Raw genomic sequence first — 9,043 nt, 5'->3', positions numbered from 1 at the left:
CCTGCTCAATGGTAGGGTGCAAGGGGACTTGTTAGGGAGATATACCTACAGCTCATCACTGCTCAACAGCTGATTACATGATTATAGATTTGTACCTCTTCACTTTCAAAGCATTCACGTTTAAATCACTAACACCACTGTCTGATCACAGTCAAATGACTGTGTATCTAAAAATGAGTGAAAACACGTATGCATGAGTGTGTGTGGTGTGTGTGTGTGTGTGTGTATGAGTGAGTGTAAGGGCCCGTCCCATTTCTCACACTTGCTCTGAGAACCCTTGCTTGAGTTCCCTCCACAGTAAAGTCCCCTCAATGAGGGAAGTGCAAGTGAAGATTTTCCACTAAGAAATGGGACACCACTAGTGTGCAAATTGACGCAGCGAACGTGTTCTTTACGTCACACGCAACATCAACGTGTCTGATTTCATCCCAGTCCAGTAGATGGCGCTATTACACATTGCCTGTAAACGGCAATAACACCATACAGAAGAATTACTATTTTCATTCATACTGAAAATGCCGGGTCCAGCGGAGCTCCTGTCTGTTGTGTGGGCTATGTTGATTTGTCTTCGTTTGACAAATCAACGGAGAAGAAACATACGCAACAGAAGACGCCTTCGCCGTATGCTTGCAGTTGTCGGGATGTTTCAGGTAGGCTATGTCGTTTTGTTTATGTGGCGCTTTGCTCAATTCAGCCACCAACTAGCTTAAACTAGTAGCCTAACTACTAAAACCAATGTTTTGGTGGGACAGAAACATACATTAAAATGACACATTTGACATGAGTTTGCTGTATGCTTAAGTCACGTCACAGCCAGCAATGTAAGTGTAATATTTTGTTAATCAGCTGTCTCATCAGCTGTCTGCATAGACCTAAAAGACGTCAAATCAGCAACGCATAGCAACCGTTGTTGCTATGGGTAAACAAAACTAGTTTTCTGGGCTCTGTCTAGAACTAGATCTAGAACTTGCCTAATTTGCTAACTGATGTATCTGATATTTTTAAGTAGTTGGGTTTTGTAACTGCAACTCAGAACATTTAGGTGTCCACTCGTTGTAGAACTATATCCCATCAGTTGTCTGCACCGTTCACAACACGTTAAATCAGCAAAGCATAGCAACCGTTGTTGCTATGGGTAAACAAATCTAGTTTTTTGTGTTCTGTCTAGTCTAGAACTTGCCTAATTTGCTAACTGATGTAGGCCTATCTAATATATTTAAGTAGTTAGTGTGCTTGCAAAAGCACACTATTGTTCTTCCTATTATTAGTGTGCTTGCAAAAGCACACTATTGTTCTCCGTGCGTTTCATATACTACTTATTTATCTTAAGTCAAACTTTTGTCTCCCTATCTTGTCCTAGGGATTTAGAGCTAGAGACGCCGTTCCACCTCTCACGCGTCGGTCCTGATGCGAGGATGGTGGCTTGTATACAGCTTTTTGATACGCCTTGTCGTTCTCCCGTTATTCCAGTTTTTCCGGTCGATTTTTTCCCATAGGAATGAATGGAAAAGTGATTTTTGAGCGCTGATGCCCACACATTTTTCCACCTGTAGCCCAAACCGTAACACATAAAGTCATGAAATTTGGTACGCTGATAGAGGAGACTACCCTGATTGACACCACCAGGTTTCATGCTCGCCACTCTCACGCTCTAGCGCCACCAACTGGTCAAAGTTGGAAAACGCGTTCATGCCCGTAACGTTTGATCCGTATGGCCGATTTTGATAAAACTTATACCGTTGGAATCCTCTGACTCGGCCGATTCCAACGCACCATATGACGTCATTTTCCGCCATGATGGATTTTCCGCCATTTTGAATTTTGTCCAAAGTCAAAGGAAAGCTACCCTGGCCGCATAGTTTATCCGATCGTCATGAAACTTGGCACGCGTGATCTACAGACCAAGGCGGATCAACCGCCTTGATTTCGCCTTCATACGTTCAACCGTTCGCCTGTGACAACCAATTAAATTCAGCGAGCGAAGCCGCCAAACAGGAAGTGTGCCTATCTTGGAAATGCTGTGACGTATGAAAGCCATATTTGGTGGGATGACTTGAGACCCCATTCAAAGCACCCCCAATAAATTTGGTGTTATTTGGTCTGTCGATGGCTCTATAATTAGCAAAAACGTGAGTGTTGGTGAATGTATACTATTAATCGGAATAGCTCATCTTAAATTGCTTTAGGTCATGCCAAAAGGACATTTCAGAGTGATTTAAGATACAATGTTGATATTTTTAAAAAAAATCTATTTATTGCCAATCTTGTAAAAGGTACTGATGTGTATGCCACAGCACAGCATTGTTCCAAGTCTGACGCATACAGTTCAATGACATCATGATTTCAAACTCGATATTACTCAATCCTCGATTGACTGACACGGGATGATCCGCAACGGTACACCAATGGTGTAAATTTAGGCTTGTCCGCATCGTTGTCTCACCTTGAGACTGGGTAATTCTTAGAGATGCCATGGTCCCGAGGGACAAGTACGGACTTACTCGCTGTTGAATACAATGTGTGTTCAGTTGTTATATATAGTAGACAATCACACGATGTTTCTCAGTGACGGTGTGTTTTGGATCATTTGTATTGACCGGAGCATTCTGGGTATTTCACTCAGAGGATCATATGACACCCCCACAAAGCAGGCGAAATACCGGAAGTAGAGTGGTGTGCGTGAGGCAACGAGGATTTTAATTAGAATGTAGTCCTATGGAAATCGCAGTTACACTTTCAACAGTAAGTGTGTTTAGTTAGACTTCGAATTTCGTCACATAATTTATATCATAGCCACCTAAGAGTTTACCAAAGATAACGTTGTTGTCCATTTCAATTTAATAAATGTTTCTGAATTTGGGGAGGTCTCATGGAGGTTATGGGGTTATGTTTTCCATGTATTCCTGTAGGAAAAGGTTGTGGCTTACACTTTCATAAAGTTTGTATATTTACACTTCAAATTTCGTTACACCATTTATATCATAGCCACCCTAAGGTTTAACAAAAATAACAACGTAGTCCAATGTTATTTTAATGCATTTTTCGGACTTTGAGAGGTCTAGTTATGAGGGTAGGTTAGCTAACTGCAGTTCAAATGCTAATCGCGACTAGCATCGCTAGTTGGTTTTAACTTTACCGAGGCTGTTTATACTGAATTGCAACTGCTGTTATGAAGACAGTTTGGAGCCTGGCAGACGTGAAGGCAGTGAAAGGTAATGAAATGCATGGTCCAAGTAGCCTGGGAAGCCGTCTAGTTATGAGGGTAGGTTACCTAACTGCAGTTCAAATGCTAATCGCGACTAGCATCGCTAGTTGGTTTTAACTTTACCGAGGCTGTTTATACTGAATTGCAACTGCTGTTATGAAGACAGTTTGGAGCCTGGCAGACGTGAAGGCAGTGAAAGGTAATTAAATGCATGGTCCAAGTAGCCTGGAAAGCCAAACTATGTTAACTGTAGCCTAAGTTTAATATGGAACGAGTACGTGTTGCTGATATCATTTCGCAACTCATCGAGCTAGCAAGTCAAGCTAGTCTACATCAGGCAGTGCATAGATAATATTATTACACTTTTTTACAGTCAATGAAGCACCAAGTGAAAGTCAATGTTTGCTTTATATCCAGTGGCAGTGGTGCTGATGTCGTTTGAATAAGTACAGTAAACTTAGTCAGAAGATCTAAAAATATTTGCATTCATGCTAGCTGTATGGTCTATGTGCCACCTATGAATCCCCCTGTTGCAAGCTGCTGCCAAGTAGGCTGGTCATGTCTAAAGCGTGATTATTTTCAATAACTACTCCTCCTAATTGATTGTCATTGACACCGTCAGGGTATGGCTTACCAAGACAGGGAGAAAGTAAGCTGTGTATGGCAGGTGCGTGTGGTAGGCTAGGCAAGGCAGTGCTATTCCATGTAAACTGCAGTGGTGGACTGCGTGATCGCTGGTCAGGCCACCCCCAACCAGCAAAATGTGACGTGATATATATCTATATGTCTATATACTGTATCTATCTAGGATATCTGTATATATCTATGTATATATCTATAATCTGCACTTTTTACTGCTGAACCGTGTCTTGCCCGTTTCTCTTTACTCCTCTCTCATGTCAATCTCAAGGGGGCTTGTTCAGTGGTCCCCAACGTGACGCAATAGAGTACATTGAGGGGGAAAGAAGAATCATTGCAAACCTCAAATCATTGCAACATCAAATAGGCCTACAATGGATAACAGTTTAGATGAGTAGTACCTAATGCAAATTTGTTTAATAATGCAAACCTTGCAATACGGCCTTTAACATATGTGATATTTTGGATACCCATTTCATTGCAGAGGATAGGGTAATTGTGTTTGAAGGGGACGTGACTTAACATAGGCTATAATTAACTATTTTTACGACTTGATTCAAAGCAAGGTCGGGGGCATATATTTTTTTTTTACAGTTAAGAGTTTTCCGACACTCAATGTGTCGCTACCATGGCAGGATTTTTCTGCTTGGCTTTCGTTATGAAGCTTGACTTGACCTGTCATCGATGCTGCCCCGTCAGTGCAAACTACGCATATCCCTGCTAACTTAACTGGAAAGCTATACTGGACGCGTAACTGAAGCGTTCCGTTCGCGACGCGTACAATTCATTTTAGATGACTGGTCCATCTCCCACATCTGTTATAGCTACTTTAATAGTGGAAGCTAATTCAACACTTCAGTTCTGCACCGGATGAAGCTCCCCTGTACGCTCATGATTTGTAAAGCAGGCAACAATTCTGTTACCCTGAACATCTCATCTCCGGTAGCATTGTCCAGTTCTTTGCCAAATAAAATGATCTGAAATCTCATCATCCACGTATCTCACGTTAGCGATCAACTGGCAAGGCCAACTGGTCAGTGGAGTTTTTCCATTTCTTATGCAGGATCTGGCCCTAGCATCACTTTAACCATTTGCAGGCTAGAATGAGCGACTCTGTTAAATTGTGTGGCTTTTTTAAATTTAGCAAACAAATCTGAAAAACGAGCCACACGCACGATAGAAAGCATAGCATTCAGTGTCTTTGTTCTGATGCAGCACATTCCGAGGTTCATGTGGAAGCGAATGCACTCTCTTTAAAAACATATCCATTGCGTGCACCTGCATTCTGCCGTCTGCTGTCAATACAGAACAACAAACAAACAAACTTAATGTTAACGAAGTTGTTAACATTACGCCCTGAAGTAAAGTAAACTGTAGCCTATTGTTGTTTGTGCTGCAAAGAAAACTTGAATTGATATAATTGCAATATAATTATTATGGCCAAATTTCTTTTTATGAAATGATATATCAAAGCAGGTAGAAGTAACTGTAGTCACTTGACATTTCTGAGGATTTACATATTTCCATCAGGGCAGTGGTATAGAAATTCTTCAGTGGAGGGACCACACTAGTTAATCACGCCATCAACACCTTCTTACCTTTTCTTCTGTTATTACTATTCTTTAACTTTATGGTAGAAAGTGAGTCCAGCAAATTGAGAACCTAGGATCCTGTTTATGTTTATGAATGTGACTCCAGTATATGTTGAGACATAAGAGTGGAAAAGGGGGTTACATTTATATAATGCAAATGATTATGTTAACAATGTCATCGAATATGTTGTACAAACAAGAAGAGCGAAATGGTAAACTTTTAAGAAATCATCATCCACATCATAGTATGATGCTGTGTGGGGTTATGGACTTGACAGTTTTGCATGGAATTGCCCATGCAGTATATACATATTTAAGCAATATAGCACGAGTGGGAGTGGGTTGTTGCTAGATATTCCCACGGGTGTTGTTCGGCCGTAGCCTCCGGCCTCGAGGCTACGGCCGAACAACACCCGTGGGAATATCCAACAACAACCCACGATTACGAGTGCTATATTGCTTTTATACAACAATTCTACCACTTCTTTTTTGTGCTAATTTCCCATTATCATGTAAACGTTTAAATCGCTAAAACTGTCTTGTTTGTAGAACTAACTGCTCTCCGCCACAAATTTCTACTTCATGCAGGACAAACTGCCGTTACTAGTTCTAAATGGATGGTTGCTATGGCCAAAGGCCAGTCGTTAGTTCTAAAAGCACGTTGCTATGGCCAAAAGCCAGTCGTTAGTTCTATCTCTCCCGTTGTCAAGCAATGTAGAATCTAGCCTAATAAACGTTAGCTCGCATTGCGTCTGGTTAGGACATGCTTTTAGCTTTGAAACATCACTATTTTACTTAGCCTACATGCCATCCAACTAGCTAATATCCACCTCCGTCATATTCTATGTTCTGAGTGTCTGTATTTCAGCTTGGATGCAACGTGACAGTTCGGTTTACACTTGACAATTTGACATTGTATCGCGGAGTGATTTATTATTAGCTGTGAAAAGTCCGAGTGGATTATCGTGGGATATCTCAACTCATGGAACGTCTCTCGGCCAATCAGAAACAAAGAAACCGCTTCATAGAACCCAATTGTTGTATAATAAGATTTGACACATTGCAGTTTTTTAATGGTGGGGTTATTTATAAATCAAAGAATTGTGGGTAGATGTGGGTGAACTGTGCAACATGCAGTTTGTGGACATGAGGCAGACGTAACAGACAGATATTTGTGTTTGAGGGGGTGATGTGTATGTGTGTGTGTAAGTGTGTGTGTTTATGTGAAAGTCTTCGTTGCTGGTCAACTCAGCGACATGCAGTTTGTGGACAAGAGGCAGATGTAACGGACTGACGTTTCTGTTTGAAAGAGTTGTTTGTGTGTGTGTGTGTGTGTGTGTGTGTCTTTGTTGCCGGTGTACAGTATTTCTGAATATGAATGCTGTCTGGACAGGAAATGGCACAGCTTTTATCACATGCAACCAATCCAAAATCGATTTCATATTCAGAAACGTTAACCAGTAACAGCTTGGTTGCTTTGACATATCAAAACCAAATTTTATCCTATTACATCATTTGAACAGGTGAGTCGTCCTGTTTATTTTACCATCCATTTGAGGCTATAACACATTGCAACTTATTTAACAGTGAGTAAACTGCGGATGTTCCCGCATAACAGAATAGCTATAACATTAGGCTACTCGTATTTGTTCTAGAAACATGCCTAGTTCCTTAGGCTCCCTCCTTCCTTCAGTGGTTACGTGTTTCATGCTGGCTACACGTGAACAACTCATACTTAATTCAACACAAGGTCTACAGACCTTAGAGGTGTACATTTCATTTTCATACATCAAAGCGTTAGCCCTTGACAGCCAATCAAATTCTATGTTGAAGCGTCCAAACAGGAAGTGAGGTCAAATCTCGGAGACGCTTTGAGGTATTGAGACCATATTTGGCGGCATGATTTTGGACACCATCCAAAGTAGCCTCAGTAAATGTGTTGTAATTTGGCCACTAGGGGGCGCCGCAATTAGCAAAAATGCATTTTGGCTCATATCTCTTTACGTCTTTGGGATGACATCTACATTTTTACATTGGAGGTGCTCTGGGCCATACCACTGATGAATCTAGGCAACTTGTCAGGTCAGTGTAAGAATTCGGCAATCGAGGGCAACGCCGCCAAACTCAAAGCAGCTTCGCGTCTTGGCCAAACTTTGGCGCTTTGACCTGAGGGCGAGCGGTCGCGTCTCCTGCCGGGAAGCTGTCGCGGCGCGTCGGAGCAAGCACACTTCGCACTTTCCCATCGGGGAAATGCATTCTAGTTATTATCAAATTTATTTATCTTGCAGAACATTTTTGTCTCCCTATCTTGTCCTAGGGATTTGGAGCTAGAGACGCCGTTCCACTTCTCACGCGTGCGTCCTGATGCGAGGATGGTGGCTTGTATAAAGCTTTTCGATACGCCTTGTCGTTCTCCCGTTATTCCAGTTTTTCCGGTCGATTTTTCCCCATAGGAATGAATGGAAAAGCGACTTTTGAGCGCTGATGCCCACACATTTTTCCACCTGTAGCCCAAACCGTAAGACATAAAGTCATGAAATTTGGTATGCTGATAGAGGAGACTACCCTGATTGACACCACCAGGTTTCATGCTCGCCACTCTCACGCTCTAGCGCCACCAACTGGTCAAAGATGGAAAACATGTTCATGCCCGTAACTTTTGATCCGTATGGCCGATATTGATAAAACTTATACCATTGGAATCCTCTGACTCAGCTGATTCCAACGCACCATGTGATGTAATTTTCCGCCATGATGGATTTTCCGCCATTTTGAATTTTGTTCAAAGTCAAAGTAAAGCTACCCTGGCCGCATAGTTTATCCGATCGTCATGAAACTTGGCACGCGTGATCTACAGACCAAGGTGGATCAACCGCCTTGATTTCGTCTTCATACGTCTAAGCGTTCGCCTGTGATAACCAATTAAATTCAGCGAGCGAATCCGCCAAACAGGAAGTGCGCCTATCTTGGATATGCTGTGACGTATGAAAGCCATATTTGGTGGGATGACTTGAGACCCCATTCAAAGCACCCCCAATAAATTTGGTGTTATTTGGTCTGTCGATGGCTCTATAATTAGCAAAAACGTGAGTGTTGGTGAATGTATACTATTAATCGGAATAGCTCATCTTAAATTGCTTTAGGTCATGCCAAAAGGACATTTCAGAGTGATTTAAGATACAATGTTGATATTTAAAAAAAAAAATCTATTTATTGCCATTCTTGTAAAAGGTACTGATGTGTATGCCACAGCACAGCATTGTTCCAAGTCTGACGCATACAGTTCAATGACATCATGATTTCAAACTCTATATTACTCAATCCTCGATTGGCTGACATGGGATGGTCCGCAACGGTACACCACTGGTGTAATTCAAGGCTTGTCCGCATCGTTGTCTCACCTTGAGACTTGGTAATTCTTAGAGACGCCATGGTCCCGAGGGACAAGTACGGACTTACTCGCTGTTGAATACAATGTGTGTTCAGTTGTTATATATAGTAGACAATCACACGATGTTTCTCAGTGACGGTGTGTTTTGGATCATTTGTATTGACCTGAGCATTCTGGGTATTTCACTCAGAGGATCATATGACACCCCCACAAAGC

Source organism: Sardina pilchardus, chromosome 1 (genome assembly GCF_963854185.1).
Source record: "Sardina pilchardus chromosome 1, fSarPil1.1, whole genome shotgun sequence".
Classification (NCBI taxonomy): Eukaryota; Metazoa; Chordata; class Actinopteri; order Clupeiformes; family Clupeidae; genus Sardina; species Sardina pilchardus.
The sequence above is the reverse complement of the archived record's forward strand: the minus strand, read 5'-3'. Positions refer to the sequence as shown.